The 12,749-nt window shown below is 39.3% G+C and overlaps 1 protein-coding gene across 3 annotated transcripts in view; it reads left to right on the top strand.

Moving 5' to 3' along the window:
- The window catches only part of KBTBD3 (kelch repeat and BTB domain containing 3), a 37,049-nt gene that overhangs the window by 2,024 nt on the left and 22,276 nt on the right, over positions 1-12,749 (top strand). Inside the window, exon 2 of one of the 3 annotated variants that reach the window (XM_004764430.3) lies at positions 11,144-11,223. The exons of 1 other annotated variant lie outside the window; for it this stretch is intronic. The gene's annotated coding sequence lies outside the window, so the exon portion shown is untranslated. Of the gene's footprint in view, positions 1-11,143; positions 11,372-12,749 lie in introns of all 3 variants that reach the window. One more of the 3 variants, XM_004764429.3, reaches the window with a different exon arrangement.

Below are 12,749 nucleotides of genomic sequence, written 5' to 3'. Positions count from 1 at the left end.
TGTAATAGTCAACTTGCCAGATTCTGAGCTGTCGCTTCTTAGTGGAATTCTGAGAAACCTGCCTGTGTTCTTTTTCCATTTCCACCACCAGTTATCTGTGTGACTTTGAGAAAATCACATAATCTCTCCCGGGTTTCAATTTGATTGGAAAAGCATCAAATGAAATCCTCTAAGTTTCATCGCTTTTAGGGAGCAGGGGAGATAATGTTCATTAGCTTCTTATTGGGACACAACTTTACTCCATTGCAAAGCTTAACTTTTCAAGACTTTAATAAATATATTTTTAATTCTACCAGTTACCCAAGAAAGAAATCTTGCAACCTTTCCCCCCTCAGTTTGCATATCCAATCTATTATCCATTCTATCGGTTCTGCGTCTAAGCTAGAGTTACCATCTAAATTTCTCCTTCTCCACTGCTAACACTCTGGTCTTAACCACCATCCTGTCTCACCGGCAAGACTGAATCATTATCTAGCCTGCAGCAGACAGGGCAACATTGTTTTCCTAAGTCCTCCCTGCCATCAGCACTTCTGAAGCAGCGGGTCTTCAGAGCTAGTTCTCCAAGTCCACGCCCTTGAGCACTGCATCATATGTGCTTCTGACCAGGCAGTGTAGGAGAGGCCAGCAAGATAGGAATCCTGAAGACCGTTGTGCTCCAGAAACTAGAGATGTGTGTTGCAAGAAGGGGGGACTAGTTAGCAACGTGAGTTAACTAGAACGTGGAGAGAGAAGACGAGAGCACGGTGTGGTGACACTGACTCAGCAGGATGTTGGGTGAGACGACTGGACAGCAGCGGGCTCAGATGGCCACTGCATGGAAAGCTGTTACAGACTTTCTGGGTCAGAGAGTGGGAAACCGAGATGGTCAGTAGAGGGTAATGAAAGTTCAAAGGACAGATTTTTGTTTGATATTTAAAGATGGGAGATATTACAATGTGTCTGCTGATGGAATCTGTCCAGTGCAGGGGAGAATGTGTTGATGCAGGAGAGGTGGTAGTTGTGTGGGTGTGGGTGTGCGCGTGTGTGCGTGGTACTCTAGAGTGTACTCCAGAGTGGGGGACCCTGTCTCCACTGGTTTTGGCCATACGCCCAGTAGTTAGAACAGTACTTGCCAAAGTAATAGCTACTCTGTAAACTTTTTAATATCTGTTGAATAAATGATTAACTTGGACACTATTTCTCTTACCTCCTTTTTAAAAAATTAATTCTTCACACATCAGCCAGAAAGATACTTTTAAAAAATAAATCAGACCATGTCACTGCGCAGTGCGAAGGCTTCTGTGGTCCCAACTGCACGTAGAATGGAATTCCAGCACCCTGTAGCCTATCGGGTCCCACATGAGGTGATGCCCGCCTTCTGGAGCCCTACCTCCCCTGCATTCTTCTCTCCTTAACTGAATTCTAGTGATGCTGGCCTTCTTTCATGTCCTCAAACAGAAGGACTCCTTCCCACATTAGGGCTTTATACAGGATTTCTCCCCCCCCCCCGCCAAACTTCTTGTCTTGACATCATTCAGGTGTCCCCTTAAATGACACCTTCTGAGAAGACACTCCCTGAGACTGTAGTGAACCAGAGCAAAATCTCCTGGAGCCACGTGGTCCTGGGCCAGCTCCCTGGGACCTGCCATATAACCTTGAGCAAACTGCAGAAGGTCTTAAGGCCCCAGCTCCCCTTCCTGTGAAGTATAGACCATAGCAATATCTGGTTTACACACTCCTTTTGAAGACTCAAGAGTATATGGAGCAGCAGTACAGAGTGAACCCTCTGTAAGTGTTACCAGGGTCACTCCCTGAAGCTGAATATCCCCCATTGTTCGTTTCTGTTCCTTTCCCAGCGGTTTCTTCACTGTTTTTGCAACAATGTCTAATTTATCAGTCTTCCTCACTAGATAGGAAGCACCAGGAAAGCAAGGATCAAGTCGGCCTCTATCCTCCATGCCTTCCTGACTAATTCCCTACCTGGCACACAGTGAGCAGCCTGTGACAAATAATAATTAGGTTAGGCCAGAAATCACGCTCGGTTTTGAAACTCCAGTGACCAAACTCGCATCACTGGAGAGCCTGACGGAATCAAAGCCCAGACCAGTCTTGGTGCAGCCTCGGTGGAATCCCGCACTCCTGTCCAGCACCTGCATTTTCTGTCCTTACTTTGTATCAATCTTGTCAGACTTGATTGTTGTGCTTTTATTGATTCAATTATTTAAATCAAATTTTAATGGAAGATGTTAAAAGGAAGAAGGAAACAATAGTATTAAAAATTGATTCAGTGTTTTGAGCAGGAAGGAGTTTTGTTGAAACTAAGATGCACCCTTACACACCACTGTCTCATGCACTTTGAAGAAAGAAAACACTGCCATCCTCAGCTCCATACAACTCCTTATCGCGTGGTATTTTTCATACTCAAGGAAAGCCCTTTTAAAATTTTCATATATCACCCCAGTACACACGCAAAATTAGCTGGCTGAGATACTCTTAAAACATTTTCACATTCAGAATCCAGTGCTTCAAATTCACCCGCAACTCAGAATCTCGAAGTCCCATGTTTTTCTACATAATATTCTGTTATCAAGAGCATTAGTGATGCATCATTTCTTTTTTTTTTAAGATTTTATTTATTTATTTATTTAACAGATCACAAGTTGGCAGAGAGGCAGGCAGAGAGAGGGGGGAAGCAGGCTCCCCGCTGAGCAGAGAGCCCAATGTGGGGCTCGATCCCAGGACCCTGAGATCATGACCTGAGCCAAAGGCAGAGGCTTAACCCACTGAGCCACCCAGGTGCCCCTGATGCATCATTTCTTAAATGACTATCTGTTATTATCTCCAGGGCTGTATTTTAAGACATGGATAACCATTCTTCACATTCTGATGCACAGTTTGATGCACATAGGGACAAACAGGTCATGTTGCTCCCTGGCCAGAAGCAATAAGATACCTGTCAATTTCAGATATGTTTAGGGTGGGAAAAAATGTGCCTTAAAATTAGTGAAATATTAGGGGCACCTGGGTGGCTTAGTGGGTTAAGCCTCTGCCTTCGGCTTGGGTCATGATTTTAGGGTCCTGGGATCAAACCCTGCATCGGGCTCTCTGCTCAGCGGGGAGCCTGCTTCCCCCACTCTCTCTCTCTCTGCCTGCCTCTCTGCCTGCTTGTGATCTCTCTCTCTGTCAAATAAAATCTTTTTTAAAAAATCAGTGAAATATTATATTGAATTTGCAGAGTATTTGAAGAAAAAATTGCCTTATATATCTTTTAACAAGATTTAAGAATTGTTTTAACAATAATGTTATTAAGTACATGTTATTACTGAGTTTAACCATTAATATTGATACACCACCTGACAATATTGATTTATTATTTATGACATAGCTTAAGCATCACAACAGTACGATGTATTGGTGTGTCTGCCTTGAACACAAGGAAGCTAAAGCCTTAGAGAGCCTCCATAGGTGCCGCAGTATGGTGATGGGCTACTTAGGACCCTATTCCTTCAGCCTGAGTCCTGAATTCTTGGTTATATGCAAAATACACTACTACTATGAGTGCACATTTACTCCAACCAAATTTAAGAAATGAAGATTTCAGCTTCTTTGCTCTTTCATTCTGTACAGAATATACACGGCAGGTTTTATCTTTTAACAGTGTCATAAAAGTGAATATCTATATATGACTCTAATATGTTTGAGATACTTATTCTTTTTTTTAAGATTTTATTTATTTGAAAGAGAGCGTGAGAGTACACACACAAGCCGAGTAAGAGGCAGAGGGAGAAGTAGGCTCCCCACTGAGTGGGAGCCTGACTCAGGCTCGATCCCAGGACCCTGGGATCATGACCTGAACCGAAGGCAGATACTCAACCGACGGAGACACCTAGGTGCTCTGAAACATAAAAATTTTTAGTAAAATTTGCTTTTTGTTACTATTTATAGAAATGAGAATTCTTTATATCTCCATCATTGGATTCAATGAACAGTGAGCCTCAAGAGACTTAATCCAACACAAGGTCCTAATTCAATACATATTTTTAATGATAATAAAGTTAATTAAAATATGTTTGTGGCTGACGTTTCTTAAAATTTATTTCCTCAAGACTCACATCACTATATACAAATACAGTTTTTATCCTTTTTAAAGTCTCAGGTTTGAGTACCTTTTAGCTTTTTTGTTTTATATTCAACTTCTCTTTTGAAAACCGAGGAACAGGCCACCTGGATGGCTCAGTTGGTTAAGCATCGGACCCTTGATTTTGGCTCAGGTCATGATCTCTGGGTCATAGGGTTGGGCTCTACACCAGGTGTGGAGTCTGCTTGGGGTTCTCTATATGCCGGGGGCCTTCCTGCTTGTGCTTACTCTCTCTCAAGTAAATAAATAAATCTTAAAAAAAAAACTTACACTAAAAAAGAAAACAATGTTTTCTTTGCATTTTTAAAGTGTTTTGAACAAGAACAAAACTGGGATATCAGTTTTTAAACTAAATTTCTATTTTGTGGTCTTTAATTTTTATTTTGAAATAATCACATATATATATACAAGTTACAAAAATAGTATGAAGCAGTCCCAGGTGCCCTTTACACAGTTTCCCCAGGGCAGCATCTTCCACAGTTATTGCCTAAAATCAAAATCAGGAACTTGACTTTGGTGCACTGTGTAGGGACAGTCCTGTGTCATTTTATCACATGTATAGATGCCTATAGCTGATCAAGTCACAGATTATTACAATTCACTGCAGAAGTGTCCCTATGCATTCCTGCCCCTCCACCCCCACCACGTTCCTCAGCCCCGGAAACCACTAATATGTTGTCCATCTCTATCATTTTGTCATTTCAAGAACGTTCTAGAAATGGAAACATACAGTATGTGACCTTTTGAGACTGCCCTTTTTCACTCAACATAATGCTCTTGAAATTCCTCTAAGTTGTGATTGTACATCAGTGGCCTGTTCCTTTTTAATGGTGGGCAGTCTTCTGTGGTATGGAGGTACGACAGTCAGTATACTTGTCCATATGTTGAGCAACATTTTGGATGTTTATGGTTTTTGACAATACAATTCTAAGGGCTATGATAAACCATGTACAGATTTGTATTTCTCTAGGATAAATGTGTTCATATCAGTGATTATTGGCTAATATAATGTATACTTAGTTCCCCATTTTTATTGAGATGTAACTGACATATAACATTGTGTTAGTTTTAGGTGTACAACAGAATGACTTGATATTTATAAATATTATGGAATGAATACCACAATAAGTATAGTTAACATCCATTGCCTTGCAGAATTTTTTCTTTTGCTGATGGCTTTTAAGATTTACTCCCAGAGCAACGTCCAAATATAGAACTCAGCATTGTTAACTGTAGTCCTCATGCTGTACATTACATCTCCAGAATTTGGTTCTCTTATAACTGGAAATTTGTACTTTCACCCCCTTCCCTCAGTTCCCCTACCCCCAGCCCCTCTGGCAAACTCCAACCTTTTCTCTGTTCCCATGAGGGTTTTTTTCTTCTTCAAGATTCCACATTTAAGTGACATTCTACAGTCTACATTTATTATTTCACTTAGCATAATACCCTCAAGGTCCATCTGTGCTGTTGCAAATGGCAGGATTCCTTCTTTTTTATGGCTAATGCTCTACTGTGTGTGTGTGTGTGTGTACACTTCACATTTTCTTTATCCATTTATCAATCTACAGACACTTAAGTCATTTCCTTCTCTCGGCTGTTGTGAATATGCTGCTGGAACACAGCAGATAGATGCCTCTTCAGGATAGTGATTTAATGTCCTTTCAGTTCACACCTAGAAGCTGAATTGGTTACGATCATATTGTAGTTTCATTTAAAATTTTTGAGAAACTGCCATACTATTTTCTATATTGGTTGCACCAGTTTTCATTCACACCAAAAGGATACAAGGTTCCCTTTTATTCACATCCCCAACAGCACTTGCTGTCTCTTATCTTTTTGACAAAAGCCAGACTGACAAGTGTGAGTTTGTATCTCGGGGTTTTGATTAGCCTTTTCCTGATGATTAGTGACAATGAGCATCACCTCATGTACCTGTTAAACCATGTGAATAGCTTTGGAAAAATATCTATTCATGTTCACTGCCCGTTTATTTTTATTTTTTTTAATTTTTAAAGATTTTATTTATTCATTTGACACAGAGAGAGAGAGATCACAAGCAGGCAGAGAGAGAGGGAGAAACAGGCTCCCTGCTGAGCAGAGAGCCCGATGTGGGGCTCGATCCCAAGACCCTGAGACCATGACCCAAGCCGAAGGCAGAGGCCTAACTCTCTGAGTCACCCAGGCACCCCTCACTGCCCATTTTTAATTGGATTACTTGGAGGGTTTTTTTTTGTTTTGTTTTGGTTTTTTTTTTGCTCTTGAGTTCTAGAAGTTCCTTACAAATTTTGGATATTAACACCTTATCAGATGCGTGGGTTAAGAACATTTTCTCCCAGTCTGTAGGCTGACCTTTCATTTGGTTGATCACTTATTTTATAGTGTAGAAATTTTGTAGCTGATGTAGTCCCACTTCTTTATTTTTTATTTTGTTGCTTGTGCCTTATGTGTCTTATCCACCACCACCACCCCCCAAAATAATTGCTATTACCAATGTCAAGGAGCTTATTCCCTACTTTTTCTTCTAGGAGTTTTATAGTTTCTGGTCTCACATTAAATATTTAACTGACTTAATTGTTGTGAATGGTGTGAGATACGGGTCCGGTTCCATTCTTTTGCATGTGAATATCCAATTTTCCTAGTGTGATTTATTGAAGAAACTATCTTTTCACCATTGAGTACTCATGCCATCGTTGTTATATAATAGTTGTCCATTTATGTGTGAATTTACTTCTGGTCTCTCAGTTCTCTTCCATTAGTCCATGTGTCTGTCTTTATGCCAGTGCCATACTGTCTTGATTACTATAGCTTTGTAATATAATTTAAAATCAGGAAGTGTAGGGGCGTCTGGGTGGCACAGTCAGTTAAACATCTGCCTTTGGTTCAGGATCGCAGGGTTCTAGGATCAAGCCCCATATCAGGCTCCCTGTTCAATGGAGAGTCTGCTGTTCCATTCCTCCTCTCTCCCCCACCATCCTCTTCTGCTCTCTCTCATACACACTCTCAAATAAGTAAATAAAATCTTTTTAAAAAATCAGGAAGTGTGATGCATCTAGCCTTGCTATTCTTTCTCAGGATTACTTTGGCTATTGCAGGATTACTCTGGCTGTGTAGATAGTTCTTTATGAATTTTAAGATTATTTTTCTATTTTTATGAAAAATGCCTTAGGTATCTTGATAGGGATTACATTCAATTTACAGAGGCGTTTAGGTAGTATGGAAATTTTAATAATATTAATTTTTCCAATCCATGAACACAGGGTGTATTTCCATTTATTTATATTTTCTCTGATTTCTTTCAACAATGTTTTATAGTTTTTAATTTATAAGCCATTGACCTACTTGGTTAAATTTATTCCTAAGTATTTTATTGTTTTTGACACTGTTGTAAATGAGATTGTTTTCTTTATTTTAAATTTTAGTTTGTTAGTATATAGAAATGTTACTGATTTTTACATGTTGATTTTGTATCCTAGAGCTTCACTGAAGTCATTTATTAGTTGTTACATGTTTTTTTGGTGTAGTCTTTAGGATTTTCTGTATACAAAACATCATCTGCAAACAAAGACAATTTTACTATTTTCCTTTCCAATTCTGATTCCATTTATTTGTTTTTCTTGCCTCATTGCTCTGGCTAGAACTTCCAGTACTGTGTTAAATAGTGATGAGAGTGGACAACCTTCACTCAGTCCTAATATTAGAGGAAAAACTTTCAACCTTTCACCATTGAGTTTGATGTTAGTTGTGGGTTGTCATGTACGGCCTTTTATTATTTGAGAATTCTATGCCCAATTTGCTTCTATGCCTAAATGAGAATTTTTATAATGAATTGATGCTGAATTTTTAAATGTTTTTCTCCATCTGTGGGGATGCTCATATGACTTTAATCTTTTTAATTATTGTGGTAAATTACAATTTTTGATTTGCATATGTTCACTCATCCTTGCCTCCTAGGAATGAATCCTAATTGATCATGGTGTATTATCCTTTTAGTGTGCTGTTGGATTCAGTTTGCTAGAATTTTGTTGAGACTTTTTGCATCTTTAGTCACCAGAGATATTGGCTTGTAAGTTGTTTTGTTTTGTTTTATTTTTCTCTTGTTTTTGTAGTGGCCTTATCTGGCTTTGATATCATGGTAATGCTGGCTCAGTTGGTTAAGGACTGCCTTCAGCTCAGGTTGAGTTCCTGCTCAACTGGGAGTCTGCTTCCTCCTCAACTCCCCCAACCCCTCCTCCAACTTCCTCCCCCAACTTCCTCCTCAGCTCCCCCAACCCCTTCCCTGGCTCCATGCTCCCTTTCTCTCTCTTGCTCTCTTTCTCTCTCAAATAAAATACTTAAAATTTTTTAAATATATTTGCAAATTTTCCCATTATTGACTTCTGCTTTTATATGATTGTTGCTAGAAAATATAGTTGGTGTAATTTCAGTCTTCTTATATTTGCTACAACTTGTATTATGGCCTAACATTTGCTCTATCTTACAAAATGTTCTGTGTCTGTATATGTCACTTAAGTCCTTGTGATTTATAATGCTATTCAAATCTACTCTTTCCTTACTGATTCTCTGGATGGTATATCCATTGCTGAGTAGGATATTAAAGTCTCCAGTTATTATTTTATTGCTATTTATTTCTGTCAGTTCTGCTAGTATTTGCTTTATATATTTGGTTCTCTGATATTGGGTACATAAACATTTACAATTATGTATTTTTAATGGATTGACTCCATTATCATTATATAAGGACCTTCCTCATCTCTTCTATTTTTAAAGTCTCTTTTGTCTGATATGAGTATAGCATCTCTGCTTTCTTTTGGTTACAATTTGTGTGAAATATTTTTTTCCCATTCCTTCACTCTCAGTCTGCATGTGTTTTTAAAACTACAGGGAGGGATGCCCTCATGGCTCAGTTGGTTAAGTGGCTGCCTTCGGCTCAGGTCATGATCCGAGGGTCCTGGGTTTGAGTTCCATATTAGGCTCCTTGCTCAGCAGGGAACCTGCTTCTCCCTCTGCCTGCAGCTCTACCTGCTTGTGTGCTCTCTCTTTGACAAATAAGTTAAAAAATAAAATAAAATAAATAAAGCTACAGGAAATCTCTTGTAGGCAGCTTATTATTGGATCTTGTATTTTTCTCTATTCAGTTATCCTGTGTCTCTTGATTGGAGAATTTAATCCATTTACACTTAAATTGTTAATATGTCAAGACTTACTACTACTATTTTGTTAACTGTGTTCTATTTTGTAGATACTTTATTGCTTCTTTGTGGTTTGATGACTTTTTGTGGCAATATTTTGTCATTTTTTTATCATAATCTTTCATGTGACCACTTCAGGGTTTTCTTTTTGGCTACTGTGATGCTAACATAAAATCTATTTATAACATTCTATTTTAAGTTGATAACAACTCAATTTTACTAACATAAACTTTAAATTTTTACTTCTCCCTCACTCACAGTTCCAGTTATTAATGTTTCAGTATATATGTTCATATATATATGTATATGTGAATATATATATAGTATTTTCAGGATTTTATTTCTACGTAATCTCTGCACCCATTGTGGGACTCACACTCACAAACCTGAGATCAAGAGTCACATACTCCACTGACTGAGCAAGTCAGGCACCCCTCAGTTTACATATATTTTATATTATGTATCCAAAAATAAATTATCATAGTTAAAACTAGAGTTGTAAATAAATTACATATTTGAGAATATAATTCCCCAATATTGGAGAATCTTATTTTGACTGTATTTACTATTACCAGTTCTACAAACATTTATATATTTTTATGATGTTAATTAGCATCATTTTATTTCTCCTTGAAAAACTACCTTAGTATTGCTTGTAAGGCAGATGTAATGCTAATTAACTTCCTTACCTTTTATTTGTTGAGAAATTCTTTACCTCTCATTCATTTTTGAAAGACTACTTCACCAGCTATACTATTCTTAGTTAACAGCTTCTGCTTCTCTTTCAGTACTTTGAATATATCACCTCATTCTCTCCTGATTGAAAAGTTGCTATTGAGAAATCTGTCCATAGTCTTATGGGAGGGATCACACATCACTGTGATGTGTCAGTCTTTTGCTGCTTTCAAAATTCTTTGTGACTTTTGACAATTATAATATGTCTCTATGTAGCCCTTTTTGGATTCAATCTATTTGGGGTCTTTTGGCTGTCATTATTCTGATATCCATTTCTCTCCTCATGTATGGGAAGTTTTCAACCATTATTGTTTTTAAATACTTTCTGTCCCCTTTTCCCCACTCTCTTCTACTTTGGGGTTCTTACAATGCATGTTTATTCTTTAGATGGTGTCCTAGGAGTCCTGTATGCTTTCTTTACTCTTTTTAATTCTTTCTTTTTGCTGTTCTGACTGGAAAATTTCACGTGCCCTATTTTATAGTTCACTGATTCTTCTGCTTGATGGAGTCTGCTGTTTAAGTTCTTTTTTTTTTTTTTTTTAACTTAAAAGATTTTACTTATTTATTTGACAGAGATCACAAGTAGGCAGAGAGGCAGGCAGAGAGAGAGGGAGGAAGCAGGCTCTCTGCTGAGCAGAGAGCCCAATTGTGGAGCTCGATCCCAGGACCCTGAGATCATGACCTGAGCCGAAGGCAGAGGCTTTAACCCACTGAGCCACCCAGGTGCCCCTACAGTTGAAGTTCTCAATTGAATTCTTCAGGGAAGTCACTGAATTCTTTACTTATAGGATTTCTTTCCTTCTTCTTTCTTTCTTTTTGTGGTTTCTATTTCTTGTTGAACTTTTCATTTTGTTCATGCATTTCCCCCCCAATTTTGTTTAGTGATTTGTGTTTTCCTGTAGTTAACTGGACTTCTTTAAGAGGAATAATCTGAATTACTTGCAGACAATTCACAGATCTCCCATTTCTTTAAAGTCAATTATTGGAGCTTTATTACCCCCCTATGGTAATGTCAATGATTATCTGATTCTTTATCATCCTTGCTTCTTTGTGTTGTTATCTGCATATTTGAGTAAGCAGTCTCCTCTTCCATACTTTACAGGTTGTCTTCTCCAGAAATGGCCTTCCCCCAGTCAGTTCACCTTGATTCTGGACCAGTCAGCAGGCAGCATCCTTGGTCAGGTGGGGCTTGCTGACAGGGTCTCTGTTTGGGCAAGGCTGCTGCCTGAGCTCTGAGGTCAGGCTGGGTGCCTCTGGCTGGTGGGTTCCTGCCTACACGAAGCTGTGGGATGCGCTCTGGAGGAATTCTCTGGCTAAACTTCCTACTCAGGTAGGACTGGTGCTATACTCAGCAGCTAGGAAGGGCTACAAATATGCTTCCTTGCCTGAGTGGAGTTGTAAGACAGTCTCCATGGCCCTTTAGCTTGATGTTTGGGGATCTGTATCCAGCAGAGCTACCCACCAAACTCCTGGGTCAGACAGTGCCACCAGCTGTGCTCTGCAGATGGAAAGCCCAACTGGCTTGGTGTTCCACTCAGGTGCTGTTGTATACTTAGGTGTAGGTTGGGCTACACAGCTTCCCAGGTGTTCTGGTTAGGCTTGCTCATTGGGAAGGGCTGAAGGCTATCTTCAGTGCCAAGCAGGGCTTCAGATTTGCTTCCCCACATGGGGAAAGGCTGTATAACAGCCTCCACAGCCAGGTGGACTTGGTAGTCAGGGACATGAGTAAGGCAAAACACACTGAGCTCCCCAGACAGATGGAGTCACCACGTGGGCTCCGCAGAAGGGCAGGCACCCTGCTTAGGTACTCTCTCAAGTGCTGCTGAGCTACTCGGTTTCCCAGATGCTCCAGTCAGGTTTCCTGGTGGCATGAAGCTGGGGGCTGCACTCAGCAGTAAGCAGGGCTATGAATTAGCTTTTCTGCCAGGCAGGGTGGCAAAAATAGGCTCTAAGGCCAGCAGGGCTCATTGTTTGGGTTCTTGAATCAGGCAGAACTGCACCCTGAGTTCCCTGACCAGATGGAGTCACCATGTCATGGTTAGCTTTTTAAAAAACTTCCAAATAATTTATATTAGCAACATGTGAATGATACAGTGTCTCTCTGGCTTCTCAACCATTTGATATTATCAGTATCTTTTTATTAGCCATAGGAAGGAAGGATAGGATAGGAAGTGCGATTTCATTGTGGTTTTAATTTTGTATTTCCATGACTAATGATATTGAACATGCCTTCATGTGTTCATTTCTGTATTTTCTTTGGTGAAATATTTCTCCATATCTTCTGCCCATTTTTTAATTGAATTGTTTGGTTTTTTTTACTGATGGATTTTGAGAATTCCTTATATATTGTAGATATTAATCTTTTATCAGATTTCATTTGCAAATATTTTCTCCCAGGCTATAGATTGTCTTTTCTTCTTAACAGAGTCTTTCACAGAGGAAACGTTTTCAGTTTGGTAACATTCAACTAGCATTTTTCCTCTGTTTAATGGATTGTGCTTTTATTTTATTATTATTTTTTTAATTTATCTATTTGACAGAGAGAGATCACAAATAAGCAGAGAGGCAGGCAGAGAGAGAAAGGAGGAAGCAGGCTCTCTGCAGAGAGCCCGATGTGGGGCTCGATCCCAGGACCCTGGGATCATGACCTGAGCCGAAGGCAGAGGCTTTAACCCACTGAGCCACCCAGGCACCCCTGGATTGTGCTT

Source organism: Mustela putorius, unplaced genomic scaffold (genome assembly GCF_011764305.1).
Source record: "Mustela putorius furo isolate JIRA1106 unplaced genomic scaffold, ASM1176430v1.1 tig00000198_pilon_pilon_pilon, whole genome shotgun sequence".
NCBI lineage: Eukaryota > Metazoa > Chordata > Mammalia > Carnivora > Mustelidae > Mustela > Mustela putorius.
This window is presented reverse-complemented; position numbering and strand designations above follow the sequence as displayed.